The sequence below is a fragment of the Erpetoichthys calabaricus genome, chromosome 1 (assembly GCF_900747795.2).
Source record: "Erpetoichthys calabaricus chromosome 1, fErpCal1.3, whole genome shotgun sequence".
NCBI classification, from domain to species: domain Eukaryota; kingdom Metazoa; phylum Chordata; class Cladistia; order Polypteriformes; family Polypteridae; genus Erpetoichthys; species Erpetoichthys calabaricus.
In genome coordinates, this window is record NC_041394.2 from 80353696 (window position 1) to 80372912 (window position 19217).

General features: G+C 38.0%; 1 long non-coding RNA gene and 10 other non-coding genes across 13 annotated transcripts; all 11 read left to right on the plus strand.

The window, feature by feature from the left end:
- The first annotated feature begins 8460 nt into the window (after positions 1-8460).
- On the plus strand, positions 8461-18551 carry LOC114652372 (uncharacterized). 3 transcript variants are annotated; one of them, XR_007936052.1, is made up of 17 exons: positions 8461-8685; positions 9349-9391; positions 9739-9777; positions 10524-10556; positions 11147-11190; positions 11396-11416; positions 13190-13330; positions 14248-14275; positions 14743-14794; positions 15266-15334; positions 15529-15570; positions 15783-15815; positions 16566-16600; positions 17136-17177; positions 17412-17445; positions 18235-18252; positions 18418-18551. It is a non-coding gene; the product is annotated as an uncharacterized LOC114652372 (long non-coding RNA). The 3 variants fall into 3 exon arrangements; XR_003716341.2 differs by having other exon boundaries at positions 8463-8685; positions 14248-14271; XR_007936053.1 differs by lacking the exon at positions 18235-18252 and having other exon boundaries at positions 8463-8685; positions 14248-14271.
- On the plus strand, positions 10375-10455 carry LOC114641376 (small nucleolar RNA SNORD121A). The gene has a single exon (XR_003714323.1). It is a non-coding gene; the product is annotated as a small nucleolar RNA SNORD121A (small nucleolar RNA).
- Positions 13058-13123, plus strand: LOC114641252 (small nucleolar RNA SNORD29). Its single transcript, XR_003714295.1, has one exon. It is a non-coding gene; the product is annotated as a small nucleolar RNA SNORD29 (small nucleolar RNA).
- LOC114641312 (small nucleolar RNA SNORD22) lies at positions 14026-14151 on the plus strand. Its single transcript, XR_003714303.1, has one exon. It is a non-coding gene; the product is annotated as a small nucleolar RNA SNORD22 (small nucleolar RNA).
- LOC114641305 (small nucleolar RNA SNORD31) lies at positions 14573-14642 on the plus strand. The gene has a single exon (XR_003714302.1). It is a non-coding gene; the product is annotated as a small nucleolar RNA SNORD31 (small nucleolar RNA).
- Positions 15385-15459, plus strand: LOC114641259 (small nucleolar RNA SNORD30). Its single transcript, XR_003714296.1, has one exon. It is a non-coding gene; the product is annotated as a small nucleolar RNA SNORD30 (small nucleolar RNA).
- Positions 15846-15919, plus strand: LOC114641289 (small nucleolar RNA SNORD31). The gene has a single exon (XR_003714300.1). It is a non-coding gene; the product is annotated as a small nucleolar RNA SNORD31 (small nucleolar RNA).
- On the plus strand, positions 16627-16699 carry LOC114641297 (small nucleolar RNA SNORD31). The gene has a single exon (XR_003714301.1). It is a non-coding gene; the product is annotated as a small nucleolar RNA SNORD31 (small nucleolar RNA).
- Positions 16997-17069, plus strand: LOC114641266 (small nucleolar RNA SNORD30). The gene has a single exon (XR_003714297.1). It is a non-coding gene; the product is annotated as a small nucleolar RNA SNORD30 (small nucleolar RNA).
- LOC114641281 (small nucleolar RNA SNORD31) lies at positions 17480-17551 on the plus strand. Its single transcript, XR_003714299.1, has one exon. It is a non-coding gene; the product is annotated as a small nucleolar RNA SNORD31 (small nucleolar RNA).
- Positions 18274-18347, plus strand: LOC114641274 (small nucleolar RNA SNORD31). The gene has a single exon (XR_003714298.1). It is a non-coding gene; the product is annotated as a small nucleolar RNA SNORD31 (small nucleolar RNA).
- Positions 18552-19217: the final 666 nt, after the last annotated feature.

The window sequence follows — 19217 nt, forward strand, 5'->3', positions numbered from 1 at the left end:
GAAAAGTTTCAATAGTGGTAAGCAAAAGGATACTGTGATGATATCATTAAAGTGATAATAAAATAATAACAAAAATAAAAGTTACAAAAGTAAAAAAAAAAATGAAATCAGACAGGACAAAAAAGAATAGTAAAGCATTCCTAACAATAAATACAAATTTAAAAGTAAGAAATTGATTAACAGAAAGATATTTAGTCACGATTCCTGTAGAAGTTTGTTTGGGTTAAGCTTCTAATTCAAGGACTAATAGCAACAAATAACTCAGGTGAATGTATTTATTTATTATTATTTTTCAGTGACTCTGAATCTTGCTGCATTTGTAATGTTTTTCACTGTTTCATTTCTTTGTTTTAAAAACTTATTACAATAGCTTTTTAATATATCCTCTTCTCGAGAAGTTCACTCTCTACCCATCTCAAGCAGTTTATTATAGACCAGTATCTCTTCTGTCCTTTCTATCCAAAACACTGGAACATGCTGTCTCTAACCAAGTCTCTTCCGGTCTTTTACAGAACCGACTGCTTGGTCCTAACCAGTCAAGCTTTAAAAGGCCATTCCACCTAAATTGCTCTAGTTATTGTTGTCAACACATTACGGCAGGCTAGAGCAACCAACATTTCATCTTCCTTGATCCTGCTTGATCTCTTCTCTGTCTTTGATACGGTCAACCACCAAATCCTTCTTGACACCCTCTCTGACCTTGACATCTGTGGGATTGCCCTTGGGTGGTTTGAATCCTACCTCTTGGGCAGATCCAACTATGTGTCTTGGTGTGGGCAAATGTCAAGACGGCACCAGGCAGGCATGGAGGTGCCCCAAGGATTGTTGCTGGGCCCTCTCTTCTTGCACTTACATTTATTTGCTTTGCAGACACTTTTATCAAAAGCTACTTACAAAAGAGGTAAACATAATCAAGCAACATTAGGCTAGGGCCTGTTTGTTCAGCAAGTGTAATAGGACAGGTAACAAAAAGTTGCCACCAGTGAAGAGATGTAATAACTCATTTTCAATCATAGATTACAGTCAATACCACAGTTAAACTTCAACAAATTAACAGACAATATAAAATATCGCAGAGCAAAGTTTTTTTTTCTTTTCAATTATACAGATATTCGCAGAACAGATGGATCTTCAGTTGCTTCTTAAATAAATTGAGGGAGTCAGCAGTTTGGAAGGAGGTAAGCAGCCCATTCCACCAACTAGGAACTACACAGGACAAGAGTCTGAGGCTTGATACATTATAGACCACCAGACACTGTTCCCTGGCAGACCTGAGTGGGTGAGCAGGCGTATAGCACCTCACCAGTGTCTCCATATACTCGGGTGCTGACCTATTGACTACTATGTAGGCAAGCATCAGGAATTTGGACTTAATGCATTCTGCTACAGGGAACTAATGTAGCGACCTGAAGAGAGTAGTGACATGTGCTTGTCTCAGTTGTTTAAATACAAGATGGGCTGCTGCATTTTGTACCATCTACAGCAAATCGATAGCACACGTGGGTACTCCTGCCAGGAGCGAGTTGCAGTAGTCAAGACACATCAAGACCAAAGCCTGGACCAGAGGATGTGCTGCATACTCTGTCAGATAAGGTCTGGTCTTGCAAATGTTGTACAGCATGAAGCTGCATGAACGAGAAACAGTAGAAATGTGGTCAGAAAAAACAAGTGCTAATCAATACCCACACTGACCTGGCAGGTGTTAGTGACAGTGAGCCAAGCTGTACAGTGATGGGGAGTTGAACAGACTGGGTGACTGGGATCACAAAAAGTTCTGTTTTTGCCAAGTTGAGCTGTAGATGGTGGTCTTTCATCCAGGTTGAGACATCAGTAAGACAAGCAGAAACTCTAGCTGATACCATATTGTTCTCCGGAGGGAACAACATGTACAAAGGTTCTTCCCTCTGTACACTTCCTCATTGGGCTTTGTCATCATGTCCCATGGTTTATCTTATGATGGTGATCTGCAGTTTTACCTGTTGTTCCCTCCTGAGAATCATACAGTATCACTTACAATCTCTGCATGTCTCACTGATATTGCAATCCGGATGAACAAACACCACCTGCAGCTAAACCTGGCAAAGACAGACCTCCTTGTTATCCCAGCTCATCTTTCTATTAGGCACCAAATCTCTGTACACAGCCTTGGGTGGTGATCAATAACCACCTGTCCTTTACACACCATGTTGCTACTGTCTCTTGGCCTCACAGATTTACTATATTAAATTTCTGTAAGATTGGACTGTATCTTACAGAGCATGCCACACAACTTCTGGTCCAGGCTTTCGTCTTGTCACATCTGGACCACTGCAAGTCTCTACTGGCAGGACTACCAGCATGCACCACCAATGAGATGATTAGAAATACAGCAGCCCGTCTGGTGTTCCACAAGCCAAGGTAGATACACATCACTCCTCTTCTCAGATCACTGCACTGGTTCTCTATAGCAATCTGTATTAAGTTCAAATCCTCGATGCTTGCTTACAGAGTAGTCAATGGGTCAGCACCTACAGTGCATCTGGAAAGTATTCACAGCGCATCACTTTTTCCACATTTTGTTATGTTACAGCCTTATTCCAAAATGGATTAAATTAATTTTTTTCCTCAGAATTCTGCACACAACACCCCATAATGACAACGTGAAAAAAGTTTACTTGAGGTTTTTGCAAATTTATTAAAAATAAAAAAACTGAGAAATCACATGTACATAAGTATTCACAGCCTTTGCTCAATACTTTGTCGATGCACCTTTGGCAGCAATTACAGCCTCAAGTCTTTTTGAATATGACGCCACAAGCTTGGCCAGTTTCGCCCATTCCTCTTTGCAGCACCTCTCAAGCTCCATCAGGTTGGATGGGAAGCGTCGGTGCACAGCCATTTTAAGATCTCTCCAGAGATATTCAATCAGATTCAAGTCTGGGCTCTGGCTGGGCCACTCAAGGACATTCACAGAGTTGTCCTGAAGCCACTCCTTTGATATCTTGGCTGTGTGCTTAGGGTCGTTGTCCTGCTGAAAGATGAACCGTCGCCCCAGTCTGAGGTCAAGAGTGCTCTGGAGCAGGTTTTCATCCAGGATGTCTCTGTACATTGCTGCAGTCATCTTTCCCTTTATCCTGTCTAGTCTCCCAGTTCCTCCCGCTGAAAAACATCCCCACAGCATGATGCTGCCACCACCATGCTTCACTATAGGGATGGTGACAGGTTTCCTCCAAACGTGACGCCTGGCATTCATACCAAAGAGTTCAATCTTTGTCTCATCAGACCAGAGAATTTTCATTCTCATGGTCTGAGAGTTCTTCAGGTGCCTTTTGGCAAACTCCAGGCAGGCTGCCATGTGCTTTACTAAGGAGTGGCATCCGTCTGGCCACTCTACCATACAGGCCTGATTGGTGGATTGCTGCAGAGATGGTTGTCCTTCTGGAAGGTTCTCCTCTCTCCACAGATGACCTCTGGAGCTCTGACAGAGTGACCATCGGGTTCTTGATCACCTCCCTGACTAAGGCCCTTCTCCCCCGATCGCTCAGTTTAGATGGCCGGCCAGCTCTAGGAAGAGTCCTGGTGGTTTTCGAACTTCTTCCACTTACGGATGATGGAGGCCACTGTGCTCATTGGGACCTTCAAAGCAGCAGAATTTTTTCTGTAACCTTCCCCAGATTTGTGCCTCGAGACAATCCTGTCTCGGAGGTCTACAGACAATTCCTTTGACTTCATGCTTGGTTTGTGCTCTGATATGAACTGTCAACTGTGGGACCTTATATAGACAGGTGTGTGCCTTTCCAAATCATGTCCAGTCAACTGAATTTACCACAGGTGGACTCCAATTAAGCTGCAGAAAAATCTCAAGGATTATCAGGGGAAACAGGATGCACCTGAGCTCAATTTCGAGCTTCACGGCAAAGGCTGTGAATACTTATGTACATGTGCTTTCTCAATTTTTTTATTTTTAATAAATTTGCAAAAACCTCAAGTAAACTTTTTTCACATTGTCATTATGGGGTGTTGTGTGTAGAATTCTGAGGAAAAAAATGAATTTAATCCATTTTGGAATAAGACTGTAGCATAACAAAATGTGGAAAAAGTGATGCGCTGTGAATACTTTCCGGATGCACTGTATATATAGTTTATATGGAGACACTTGTGAAGTCCTATGCTCCTTCTCAACCACTCAGGTCTACTGATGAATGGCATCTGGTGATTCTACCTCTGTGAGTATTAAATCTCAGACTAGACTCTTTTCATGTGTAGCTCCTAGCTGGTACAACAGGCTGTGCACATACATTTGAAATTTGACTCCTTCAAAGTGTTTAAAAAGCATTTGAAGCCACTTATGTTTGGTGAGTTTTTGTTTAACTGGTACAGTTATGTTTTGCAAACTAGGTTGAAGTTTGTTCTGAGCTCTTCACGTGTGATGATCAATGTTGTAACCTTGTCCTGTAACACTTGTTCCCAAACAGTCCCCCAGACTGGAGTTTCCTCAGTTATGTTGTCCTCACTTGTAAGTTGCTTCAGACAAAAACATCTGCTAAACAAATACATGTAAATGTAAAATGTAGATATTGCCAGTAAGTCAGAAATTTCTTTTTAAACAGAGCCCAAAGCATGAGGCTAAATCAGGGTTAGAAATGATGTAGCATTTTGGGGTTTTGGAAAAACAAGAGAAATCAAACTCAAAGACAAAAGAAGACAAAAGCAGGAGATAATTTACAAAACAAAAGTCCAAAAATGACATTGCCCTTACAAAAACAATAAAAAATCAAAAAGTAATTGCCACCAATGAATTCCTTGACCTCAAAAATGATATTGTATTGATTTTTTGTGACCATAAAATGGCTTTAAAAAATTAAGACAAAGTCAAATCATGACACATTCTTTTTAATCTGCGTTTTGCAAGTCAGGTAACCTAATAATGTGAGCCAGGCATTGTTTTAATTGTCAATTTTGAATTTTCAGTTTTAGTAAACCTACTGTGCTCATGTTACTAGTCTGAAAAAGTGGCACGTTTAAATGAAATTGCTCATCTGAATTTTCAACACAGGTTAGGCCCAATTACCTTCCTCTGTAGAAAATCTTCAGATACCTGGGAGATGATATTTCTTTTTCAGTTGGTGTCTCATTCTCCTATAATTACCAAGATTTGTTCTTCTGTCCTGTCCTGGTCCAAGCTTCCTTGCTCTTTCCAGTTTGGCCACTATTTAAATGAATATTTGCCTGTGCTTTAGTTTTGCAAGTTCCATGTTGTAATGATATTTACAAATAGCAGAGAGGAGGGAACAAAAAAAAAACAATAAATAAAATCAAACAATAAGTAGGGACACATATTCATGTTGCCAGATGCTTCATTTTCAGTGATATGCATTGCAGTAGGAACCCTAGCTTTTAAAACAGCCAACTAAAAAATTTTCTCAAGCCTTATCCCACCTCTTCGGAAATGGCATTTTTAAAGGACTTGAGACTGATTTGCAATGCCATCTTTAATGCTTGGATGTCCCCAGCACTTCTCCCCATATATTCCACCACTGGTCTTTTTTCTTGAAGTTTGTTTGTAAATCCAGCATCCTCTTTTATTTGTGTAGCTATCTCTCTGTTACCACAGACTATTATATTTTTAGATCTGTCTGTACTAATGCTTAACCTTTCACAAACAGAAGCTTCTTTATTTCAAACCAAATTTGCTTCCGTCTAGAAGACCCCAGTACTTATCATAGAGGTTAATTTGTGATTCTACCCTCATGATATGTTATTATTGGACTGCAAGTCAGCAGGACATCAAGTAAATACATAGATGACTGGGCTATGTCCATTTGGCACTTTAAATCTTGAATGGCTGATACCCCCAAATATCTGCTCCTCCCTTGGCCCTTTAATGTTGCTTGTCCCTCTGTGGCTACCCATGTTTTTTTAGTGGCTCAAGTGATGGACAGATATTCCTTTATCATGGTCTGTTATTAGTCACTCACTGCCCTCTACCAGTGATCAGGTTGTTTGTGGTGAATAGGGATGGTATGGGATAAGGGAATCGTGGCTGGACACTGTAAGAATAGCAGAGTGTTGCATTTTTTGCCACACAGTTTTATTTCAGTATTTCAATCCTGCTCCTAGCACACAAAGTTTAATTTTCTTAGAGAATCCAAAATCTTGGACACTAAGTTGTAGTGCTCTGCCATCTTAAATGCCCTCTAGAAGATGATGTCACACAATGCAACTTCTGAAGTTCACGTGCTGGCAACTGAGACCTATTTCTATCAAAAAAGGGAACAAAATGATGGCACCCATGTATAAAAGCAACAAAGAAAACAATTTAAAAAAACTGCATAAAATTATCAATAGACACTAAAATGCCCAAAAATCATTATACAGATGAAGAACCCAGATTTGTAAACCACTAAGATTTGTGACTTGAAGATTGAACTCTTTAGCCAAGTAAGGTCCCACAAACACCATGACAGAAATTATTCTTGTTTTGAGTCATTACTGATGAGTAGAACATTTTTCTGTGTGAACTAATATTACTAAATCATATGATTTACCAGCAAAAAAATTAATACTGTATTTATTTTTTTGCATCGATACTCCATGCAGTCATCTAACACTTTATTGTGTGACGTCTTGAAGACAAATCCAGTAATTGTGGTAACACAGTACTGTACTTCTGAGTTCTCCAGCTTCAATTTTCATAGCATTACTAGGTATAGAATGAAAAAGGCTCACAAACAAAGTTACTGTATAAAGCCCTATGACAAAATTCTACTTAATTTATCAAATAATGAAGGAACTGCAGAACTTTAAGATTGGTTTCATAAGCCATTATGAAAAGTTTCTATTAGTACCCCATGACTGACCTTGTACTCACCATCCTCACGTTTTCCTCTCTAGCCTACCGTTTTTAACATGCAGGCCAGCAGGATTTGTAACTCTGAATTGGTTTGCTCTGAATCTGTATTTCTATGTAAGCTAATAGGTCTTGTGGGGCAGACACCACTATTCTTTCTTAAGAAACTAAATTGTTTTAAAGTAGACAAATACATAAAGACACTTTTATTGAATTTGTTGTTGCATTTGCATTTATATGTTGGTTTAACAACCTCAGCATTAAATATTTAAAGTAAAAATTAGCAGTAAAATGATTGGTTTGCAGCAGCCCATTCTGAGCTGTATCATAAGGAGGTTAGTATAAAGGCCGTCTCAGTTCAGTCAGACAGTAGCCATCCGGTTCCTCCTAAATTTCAGCAGTTTGCCATCAGGCTGCAGATTTAGACTCCCAAGGGTAAAGAGCAACTGATTTAAGAACTCTTTTATTCCCAGAGCCATAACCATTTTCAATTCTTTAACTTGTAGAGATGCTGCTGAATTCTGCATTATTATTACAATTATTCTTCTTTGTACAAATCTTGAGTGTTTGTACTTATGATAACTCTACTTTTTGGTTGTTGTGTTGGCTTATTTTCTTGTATTTGTGTAACATAACAAGGCCTTATGTTTTGTACTTTCCTGCTGCAAACAGATTTCCCTCTGGGATAATAAAGTCTACCTAACCTAACCTAGCAGAATGCTTGTACAACGGGGCTATATGGCAGTCAACAAGAATAAAATGTTCTGAAAACGGATGAAATGTTGTGAGGGTTTACTGTAAAATAGGACATGCCTACAAAACTGTCTTCTAGTGACTTAGATGCTTACAGAAAAAGACATTGCTCGCTATATACAATACCTACAATGCCTTAAGACATATAAATTGACCATTGTATGTTTCTGTATATATTTTTTACCGTTTGTATTGATGTTTTACTTGTATGCATGTTCACTATATCATATTATGGCACTAATCTTTTTGTGATCTGTACAGTATTCACATTATTGGATTGCCACAAAATCAATGTAAAACTAACCCAACTTTTTTTCGAGAAATAAACTTAAATCGATTTCCCACAGCTTTTCAATAGGCTGTGCGTGTTGGGGGATAGGGGATATTTTTGACGGCGTTGATCTTGGAGCGGGGCAACCTGTTAATAAAAGAGGCATGCCCGTAATTAAAATGAAAAGAGAATTCGCCCAAAAATTGGAAAACGTTTGAAAAACATCTGAAAATATTTTCAGCAAATATAGCTTTGTTTTCAGTCAGAAAAGCCACTTTCACAATTTACATAATTATGTTTTGTCACCTCTAATTGTAATATGCAATTTTTTGAAACTTATCAATTCATTGCTGACAAGCTCGGATGCCAATAAAGTTTGTGTTGTCAGTGTGGAGAAGGGTCTAGCAGTGTGGGGGAAGGGCTAGAATTCAGCGATCTCCCTTTTGTAGTTTTGTCAACGGTTACTATTAAATTTGTTCACATAAAATAAAGTTTACAGTTTATATTACCCCCATTTAGCGGTATCATTGCGGAAAATCGTGATCGATATTGTAGCTAATCACAAGAGACCTTTACGCATGGGTCTGTAAGCGGAAATGGAGATTATCGTGCGCGGGAACACCGCAGAACGTAAAACTTTAATAATTAAAAAAATAAGTTTAAGCATCATTTCGAATCAATTTTAAACACATGTATTACAATGGCACTTTATATATTGATAAGTATTTCTTTTACAATTACGTGGCCAGTTATACATCCAGGTCACGCGGGTGACGTATATAAGGGCCTGCACGCCTACAATTCGTCCATTTGCACGCCCTCATTACTTTGGGTAAGTATTTGTGTAGATTGGTGATTTGGGAAGCGAGGCATTTTTACATTTTTGTATATTCGTGAATACAGTCGTTAGTGGTTCGTTGCAGTGGTTGTTAAGCCAATTTTTTTAATCGTTATTGGTTTTGCATGAAGTGTAATTTACTTCGCGCACTATGCAGAACAACTGAAGACTCGACACTTGCTGGACGGCAAACCTCGTTTCGAGACTGTTCGTCCTAAAGGCCTTAATGATGCACTTCACCCTTTTTTTGCCAAGGTTTTGCCTGGTTGTAAGCTTATTTCTTTTTTCAGTATTTATCATTTTGACTTTTTTTTTTTTTTTATCTCTAAAGCCATATTTATTATGTTGGCTTAATCGTATTTCCAGACGTATCGAAAAATACTTGCCCCCAAGGGGAACTGCAGATATTCACGGTACATTTTATTACCGAGTAGTAGAAGTTTGGATTTTTTATGATCTCCCCTATTGTGCTAACCGCGGCTCTCTATGATGATAAATATCACAGACCTGTACTGAAAAACGCTGATTGTATGTTTAACTTTCTGATGGGAAGCCGAGCGTGTAGCACATGGCGGCCACGTGGAAGTATTTTCACTCTGTGCTTTAAGGTTCCTTCTTGATGTGCTGGATTATTAATTCATGTTTTCCCTGTTTCAGCAAAATGCTTTTGTGGTTGAAGTCTTCATTTGAAGTCGAACAGGTATTTTTTTTATCATATGAATGCTTATATAGCTAATTAAATTTAATAACGAGCCAGTGTTCAGACCGATGTCCCTGACCCGTTCCATTTTTTTTCTCGCCATGGCGCATGGGCATAACGAGTGCACGCTTATCATACTGCTAAATTAGCCTAAGGGCTTTGTTTTTAGTGCTGCTCTGATGATTCTGTGAACTCTCTCTTGCTGAATATGTTTGAAGAAGCTCCTTTACCAGATTCTGAGTGGCACACTGCATATGACAAATGAAGTGTCTCCATGTTTCAAGACACCATGTAATTTTTGAAAAACGTCTTAAAATACAGTAACTTATATTGTCTGTCCATTTTAGGTTGATTCAACTTACATGGATGGCCATTTGACAGAAAGGGTAAGGTGTTTTTTTTTTTTTTTTTTTGTAATGGCAAATTAAACGTAGATAAATCTGAGTTGAATTACTATTCCGATGTTAGAAAGAAATGACCTTGTGGTGGGTGCGGCAACGCGTCATATCAGTACATGCTACCAAAAACCACCATCTTGTATACAGAGTAACCACGGTGCTACAACTTTTCCATATAATGCAGTGGCGATGACAGTCATTTCACTTTATCAAGTTTTAACTTCTCATAATTAGTCGTAAATGGCTCTAAAGTCAAAGCTTTGTCAGCCTAGGACAAAGTGTTGCCCAGTTCCTCCTGGGTATGATGCGTTATCCCTTAATTTCAGCTTTAATCAAAATCCTGATGCCAGAGATTCTGAAATGTAGTTTTTCAGGCTGATTGTTTATATACATTTGCTGAGAAGTGTTGATAGTGGAGCAGAGAATCCTGAGAAAATGTATGTAGTTTTAAATGTGCCAATTTGTGAACACCTAGAGTTTAGTTACTATTTTCTATTGATTCCTATATTAAGTGTTTAGGTTATTTTGCCAGCTGTCAGATACTAGTCAGGACTCAAGTGTTGCCAGTAGGTTACTAATAAATGAATCTTGTAGCAAATGATGCTTATTCACAAGCACATATCTGAGTTGTGGCTGATGTGTAGAACTGTACTGATGCTGCAGGAAGTTTTTATTTATTTATTTTTTTTAAATGCTTTTGTTGTGTTGTAATGTTACTTTCTTTCTCTCCACAGCAATGGCAAAAGTCACCTCTTGCCTACAAACAAGTATGTATTTTGCATTAATCTCCAATATGCAACTAGCCATTTAATTCTTTTTGTAAATTAACATTTTGAGTAGTCCTATGGAAGCTTATTTTGCTTTTATAAACTAGAAACTGGACCATGTGACACACAGGGCACTTGACTCCGATGTTTTTCAGCTGTTGCACATGTACAGTACCTTTTTATTCCATTTGGTTCATTATAAATAAAAATTAGTACCTTTTTTATATTGTGGGATACATTAGCAGCCATGGCCTTTAATTGTTTGGGTGGTTGGGCTCTGTTTATCCCCAATACACGTTCTAGCTGTAATGATGAGTAAATTGACAAGCATATGTCTGATGACAAGGTGATGCTTACTATCTTCAAACTGAAGACAGCTGGAGTCTTTCACTATGACTTGAATGTGATATTTTTGATCGTGTAATTTGTTTTGCTTGCATTTTTATGTAGTTGTATGGAGGTGTACTTAAATGGTGGTTAGTGGCCAAAGTGGTTAATGAAATTGGAAGATGCTAATCTATAGTGTAGTTAGTTTTGAGGCCTCCTTCTAATGGTGTGTGTCTTTTTGTTTTGTCATCCCCATCTTGTAGTACTTCCTCCTCCTTGAAGTGTGACAAATGGATCCATGATTCTGGTGAGTTAATCTGTAGTTTAATTATTCATTGTAGTTTAATGACCGGTTTGAGAGGATGAAACGGGGAAAACCCATTATTTACTGGACGGCAATCTTGCCTCGTGGCATTTTTCTAGTCACCAAAGCACTGATCAGACCAGTTGTTGTGGTTTTGATTTTAATTTATGCATGTAATGACAGGTGGCTAATTATGTTTCTCTTTTAGGATAAAGCCACATTGATATGGGTAAGTTGGATTTTTGTAAATAACAAAGTTCTGTCTCAATATTGCACAAAGATCAAAAAATAAAACTCTTGTAATGTGCTACTGAAACGTGAAGTTGTGTGACAAACTCCAGTCTGTCCACAGCATCTGCCTTCCAAGCAGCATGGTTACAGGTTCAAGCCCCCATACCACCACCACCCACCCCCTTGCTAAAAGCCCTTTCAAAAGGGCTACTTGAAGCAGGGATGCACAGGTACTTTGTAGCAAGTTTCCCAACTTTAGAGAAAATGTACTCAGATTTACATCACTGTCCACCACGGGTGTCAAGTACTTGATCTTTTTCAGTGGCAGTGTGCAGAGACTTGCAGACTCTGAATTCCTGTTTTTTTGAAATGGCTGCTTAAAAACTTTTTCCTTGTCGTCACCTGTTCGTGTCTAGCCATAGGGATGGAATGGAGTGGGGCAAGGAAGAGAAGAGCTAGTGTTTCAAATGGAAGTGCTTTGGAATAGAGGGCACCCATCCAAGACTGAAATAAAACTTGCCTGATAGGCACATGCTTCTGAGACTTATGGGGCTCCATAGTTGCCTTTAAGGAATTTAAGTCTCTTCAAAGCCCAAACCACCTCCATGTCTTACAGTTTAAATTTGATGTGAATTGTGAGGCTGTTTTGTCCCCTGGCATGGTTTGCTCTCGTTTTTAGGCAGCAAAATTTGTTTAACTTGTACACCCACTGCATGCATAGCATTCTATCCTTTTAGGTTACTTGAGGCATGTTTTTGATTGTTGCAAAGTGAGTGGCATACTCAAATTTCAGCTCGCACATCATTAAAACAAGATGTTGCAGACTATACATTTCACACACCAAGTCAGATACTTCGAGACATCTGGCTAGCCTGCTGGAATGTCATGCTCTGCATCTGAACTGTAAAATAGGATGCAATTCATTAGTTTTGTATTTGTAAATTTTCATTCAGCATTTTGAATTTGTGGACAAGTCTAAAACTACTTTTAAAGAAGTGCTTCACTCAAGTGGTTTTGTTACCTAAACTTAGTGTTAATAGTGAAGGAAAAATGTAATCTTTATGGAGAATGTGCACAAAGTACTTGACACACTATGCTTTTCCTTGGGATAAGGCTAAGCCATTTTAAAACATCTGTGCAAAAACTTTGTTCATGTAGCACAATACATATATCCAATGTCCAGTTGTGCAGTCCTAAATGTTTTTGGTAAACCACTTGAATGCCTGAGAACTGTTTAGTTCAAACCCAACCCTCTCCTGCAACATTGCCACCCCACAGTCCACCGAACCCCAAACCAAAATCCTTGGTCCATGATCTGACACAAATGGATTGTTCACTGGCTACCAAGGTGTTCCATGACTTCTTTGCAATGCAGTGTGGTGTTAGATGCAAGTTCAGAAGTAGAATATGCATTGTGTATCAAATAGGCATCTGCCATGAGTTTTGTGACCCCTATCCCTTTCAATGGATGTTCTGGTGTTTGTATGTGGAGTGTTTTTGGGTGTGTAAAATACCCAAGTCTTACAGATAGTGTGTAAACATTCACTGTTAATGATGTTCTATGCTTAGTGGAATAGTGTGATGTAGAAGGTAGTTTGGAGTTTGTTTTTGAAGACTTTTTCCTAGTTTATTTCTGCAGTTCCAATGATGATTTCCATCTAGCTCACTTTGAACAGTAATGAAAAGGTGTGAACAACTGAGTGACTGCAGTAAGCTGTTCCAGGTGTACAATTCAAAATTCTTGTGGCTAACTTGTCCCTTCCTTTTTCAGATGTCTGTTGGTTATTTGATCAAGTGATCATCTCACAAATTAAAATTTGCCCTTTGCAGTTGGGGAAGTTACTGCATTTATGTACATTTAAGTTCTTGAATAGTGCTCAACCTTGGAGAAGATGAGCATGCTTTCTAAAAGGTATGTAGTGTGTGGGATTTCTTCTTCTTGCTCTGAGGGATAAAAGTTCACAAGGTTGTGATCTGTCAGTTTAACCTTTTAGTGTTCCCCAAAAATAGTTGTGCCTATACAACTGGCAAGTGTGGGTGTTTTTTTTTATATATATATATATATATATATATATATATATATATATATATATATATATATATAATATATATAACACACACACACAGTTCCTGGAACATTTTGCCAGTGTAGCAGTTTACATCTGATTACTTGGGTTACATAGACATGTTGCATGCATACAGAGAGAATGGGTTTTTCAGTTTGACTTGGTGCAGAGGTAGAGCTACCCTTTGAATATTAACAATAGTAAAGACACATTTTTTGTACTTTAAAGCAAGTATTCAACTTTTAATGCCAGCAGGCACTTGGCAGACTTGAGCTTTTCTGCTCTGCTGTCAGATTAAGTAAATTACTCCTATTCAGAGGTTGAGTACCGTTTCTATATTCTAATTCTTGTTGCTATTTAGCTAAACACTTTGGTTTAGAATTATTTGCTTTTATTAATAAAGGCAAAGCTTTCCTTTTTAAATGGTAATATTAGAAAGGTTGGCCTACTCTGCAGTTTTAAAATTGGAGGTAGAAACTTTCAGTTGGAACATTCATTTGATCTGTTGTGCTTTGTAGTAGTCAGCAAATGAAGTAGTTCATCCTGATGATGTAATTTCCCCATGTCTTACATACTGAACTAGTTCCAGAGCCTGAAAAGGTGAACCCACTGGAGCTGTCAGTATAAACTGGTGAACATTTGTTGGTGTCCAACTGTCTGATGGGATGAGCAATACAGCAGTGATTCAAATATTAGAATATTTGAACACTAGCTGCTTTGTGTTCTTTTGAACTCTTGATTGATCAAAGATTTTTCTTTTCAGGGTTCATAATGGAAAAGCATTCAGGTTGGTATTAAAGCTTTGACTGTACTGTTAAAGGAGAAGTTGGGTATTTTTGAAGTTCCTTTTTAGAAAACATGGTAGAGTATATATTTACCACTGGAAATTTGTTCTAAAGTGGAGTTTCTATTAAAATGGTGCTTTACAATGGAGGCAAAGTTTAGGGATGTTTTCCTGCTGTATATTGCTGTTGAGGGCAAGATTTTTAAATTTATATAACTCAATTTTCTTATGGCAAATGCATATACTGTTTCTGAAGAAATTGCTTTGGGGGGGGGGGGGGGGGGGGTTACCGAACTTCCTCACCTTTTTTTGTGATGAATCTCTACCGCCCCAGTCTGAATTTCTGTGACTGAGTGGTATGCTTCTGATTTACCTGTGTGTATATACTGCAGCTGTGTGTGTATAGGATTATATAAAAATGCTTTCACGATTTGAAGTTTTTTTTTTTTTTTTCTCTCTCTGCTCCATATATAGATCAGCTGAGAGAGTATTGTACTCTAGCCATTTTCCTATTAGGAGCCAAATGGTAAGTGCTTTAACATTATGGAGTAAAGGTTTTTTTGGTTTTGTAGAGGCAAATCACATGCTCACTGGGCTTGCCTGCATGTTGCCTTTTGAACCATGCAATTTAATGTAGTCCATATTAATCATTGAAAGTGGAGAGGGATAATTGAGCAAGGGACTAGAAATATAGCCTCATGTTGTGAATTCTGGGTGGGGTTTTTTTTTTGTTTTTTATATATATATAGCTAGCTGCTTGCCCCTTTGCATTGGTGTAATGTGTATTTAGAGTAGTTTGTACTGAGGGGGAATGCCACTGCTTTCCATTGCTTTATTGGAAGCTTTGCTTTTTCATAAGCTACAACCTCTGACTTAAATCTCTCCTCTTGTGAGACTGAAGAACTGTAGAATTAACATTAAAACAAGTCACTGTGAACCTGTAAAAATTTAAATAAATTCTTGTTTGACCCTGACACTCTACTACCCCCTTCGTTAGGAGAAATGAATTAGTAGAAGGTGGACAAATACTTCAAAATGATCACTTCAGCCTTCTAGAAAGCACCAGGTATGTGTGACCCCTTTTTTTTTTTTTTTTTTTTTTTTTTTTTTTGTGTGTGCAATGATGATTTTTTTATCATGGAATCTCGTTCGGCTGAAAATTGCTGTTGAGCCTTTAATGATCTGATGCTGTAAAACATTGTGTAGAGTCCAGGGGACTTTGCAAACAATATTCTGTATCTAAGTGTGTTCTTTTTGCAGGGTTGGATACTGGAATATCAATCCGCTTTACAGCATTTCAAGGTATGTATTCAAAACTTTTGTAGTGACTTGGTTTGCTAACTAACTTTAACAAACTCATGTATATAGCTAGTTTTACAAAATCCCCTCCGTGAGGATATTTTAAAAAGAGCTACACCAAGTGGCTTTGAAATAAAATGGTGCTATACTGAGGGGGTGATTATACACTACAGGGGAGGTTCCTCTAAAAATTTTTTTTTTTTCCTTTCCCAAAGCTTGTAGATTTATTTCGGAGTTGACACCGTATGGTAAGTTAGTTCACTTTATCTGCTTTTCGAATTAACAGATGTGATGCGTTTTTTTACCGCCCCAGTCTGAATTACAGTGACTGAGTGGTATCCTCTGATCTATCTCCCCCACCTCCCATTGTAGTGCTTTGTTTCCCAACCTCGATTCTGGGTGGAAGACACTGGCTACAGGTTTTTGTTCCAGCCAGATTTTAATCAGTGACGACACCTGAGAACACTGATCCACAGCTGCATGATTTTTATATGAAGACTTTTACAAATTTCTGCTTTTGCTATAGATTTAAATGCTTCACTAGTTTTCATTATTTTGCCCTCTCTGTGCAGTTTTTCCCCTTTGTTGTATCTTATTAATGACAATTAAAAATGAGCAGACTCCCAGGCAAATGCTGAATCAAAGGCTGCAACTACTTTAGCATCAGACTCACTAATTAGTACATAATGGATTAAACAATTAGAACACCTAGAAAAGTAGATTGAAAATTAAGATGAATATTAAGAAAAAAATACATTCCCATATAACTGCTTGAGATGTATATTTTTTTTTTAATAAACCAAACTTAGATTTCTAATTTCTATATTCCCAAAACACAACTTGGGAAATAACACATCACTTAATTAGCCCAGGTGTCCATTTAAAAATAGAAGCTGATTGGAACAAAAACCTGCAGCCAGTGTCCCCAGGACTGAGGTTGGGGAAACAGTTTATATTGTATCTAATTTTTTTTTTTTTTTTCTTTCCCCTTTCTCAAGAGTTGATTTCATTTTGGAGTTGATGCAGAGAAATGGTAAGTCCACTTAATCTGCTTTTCGTATTAAGAGATGATGATTTTTTTTACCGCCCCAGTCTGAATTACCTGTGACTGAGTGGTATTATTCTGATTGCTGTTTGTGTATATTAAAATGGCAGATCCATTGCATTCGGGGGGGGGGGGGGTAAACTGGCTGTATTCCATTGCTTTATTAGGTATGCTTTTTGTAAAGCTACAACCTGACCTAAATCTCTCCTGAGACGGAATAACTGTAGAATTGAACGTTAAAACAAGTTACTATGAATCTGTAAATAAAATGACTAAATTGAATTCCTGTTTGACCCTGACACTGTACCCCCAATTAGGAGTAATGAATTACTAGAAGGTGGAGAAATACTTCAAGTGATCACTTCAGCCTTCTTGAAAACTCCTACCCATGATTTTTTTTATCATGGAATCTCGTTCGGCTGACAATTGCTGTTGAGCCTTTAATGATCTGATGCTGTAAAACAGTGTAGAGTCCCAGGGGGCTTTGTAAACCATTTTCTGTATCTGTATGTTCTCTTTGCAGGGTTGGATACTGGAATATCTATCTGCTTTACAGCATTTCAAGGTATGTATTCACAACTTTTGTAGTGACTGGTTTGCCGACTAACTTGGACAAGCTTTCATGTATATAGCTAATTTTACAAACTCCCCTCTGTGAGGATATTTAAAAATGAGCTACACCAAGTGGCTATGAAATAAAATCGTCGCTATACTGAGAGGGGCGATTTATACTCTACATGGGCAGTTCCTCAATTTTTTTTTTCCTAATTTTTTTTTTTTCCCCCCTTTCCCCCCCAAGGGTTGTAGATTTATTTGGGAGTTGATGCAGTATGGTAAGTTAAGTTCACTTTATCTGCTTTTCATATTAACAGATGTGATGAGTTTTTTTTACCGCCCCAGTCTGAATTACTGTGACTGAGTGGTATCCTCTGATCTTTTTTTGCTCAATTGTAGTGCTTTTATATCAGTTTCCCAACCTCTGTTCTGGGGGCACACTGGCTGCAGGTTTTTGTTCCAGCCAGATTCCTAATCGGTGACAACACCGGATAACACTGATCTCATTTAATCAGCTGGTGTTTTTTTTTTTTTTTTATACATTCAGAAAAGCACAGCTGCATGATGTACATTTATCAAATTTACTAATTTCTGCTTTTGCTATAGGTTTAAATGCTTAACTCTAGTGTGTATTTTGCCCTTTCTCTGCTCATTTTTAATTGCCATTAAGATGCAACGAAAGGGAAAATCTGCAGACACCCAGGGGCAAACACTGAATCAAAGGCTGCAACTACTTTAGCATCAGACCTGCTAATTAGTAAATGGATCAAGTAAACAATTGGAACACCTAGAAAAGATTGAAAATCAAGATGAAAATATTGTTAAATACATTATTCCATATAACTGCTTGGTATAATTTTTTTTTTTTATACCAAACTTAGATTTCTATATTCCCAAAACATAGAACTAGAGAAATAACATCACCTAATTAGCCCAGGAGTCCAGTTAAAAATAGAAACTGATAGGAACAAAAACCTGCAACCACAGTGTGCCCCCAGTACTGAGGTTGGGGAAACAGTTTTTATATTGTATCTAATTTTTTTTTTTTTTTTTTCCCCTTTCCCAAGAGTTGCTGATGCAGTATGGTAAGTTTATCTGCTTTTCGTATTAACAGATGTGATGAGTTTTTTTACCGCCCCAGTCTGAATTGCTGTGACTGAGTGGTATCCTCTGATCTATATTTTTTTTTTTTTTTTTTGTTCAGTTGTAGTGCTTTTATATTGCATCTTAATTTCTTTTCTCTTTTTCAGATCTGTTTGGGATTTTGAAGCACTTTGACCTTCAAGGTTTTTTATTGCTGGAGTCTAGAGTAAAATCTGTTTAATCATCCAGTTTGTACATTGTGTCTTTCTGTAGTACAATACATTAAAGAATCTAAATCGTGTGGTTTGGGTTTCCTTGTCCTACCGGGGTGTTTTTTTTATTTTTTTTTTTTTGGGCTTAGTCCTGGAGGGCCACAGTGGTTAGGTTTTGGGTGATGAGAGAACTTGCAGCCCTCCAGGATAACCTAGTAAATGAAGTTACCTCTATGGTACCTTGTGAATATCTAATTGCATATCTAGTGTGGATAAGCTGGATGGTCCTTCCTCTGTTTTAGTCTGGAGGATTGCATGATTCATATTTACTGTAAAGAATTTCAATTTGGCTGAGCCCAGGACAGTTCTTCCCCCTTCAGTCCATTTTAAATGAGCCTTTTTCTCAGAAAAGGCTGCAGTGTTTCTGGATCATTTAACCTATATGGCATGTTAACATATTTAAAGTTTAACTTGCATTTGTGGATGGCAGGGCAAATGTTCAGATTTTGTACAAGTGTTCTGAGCATCATTCCCAGTGCATGTTAACCTCTGCCATGGTTCTGCTTTGTTTCCTATCCAGTTTGAGGTTTTCATGGATGGGAAATCAAGTTGCAGCTAAGAAAGGGAATGGCCAGTTCAGTGGCTTTGGAATTGCATCACAGCGTTTTGCAGGCTCCATGGTCTTGTTGGCATACTAAGGGCTCGTTAATACTTGACGCTCAGAACGTGTAAGCGCCGCATCGTGGCCGCCGCAC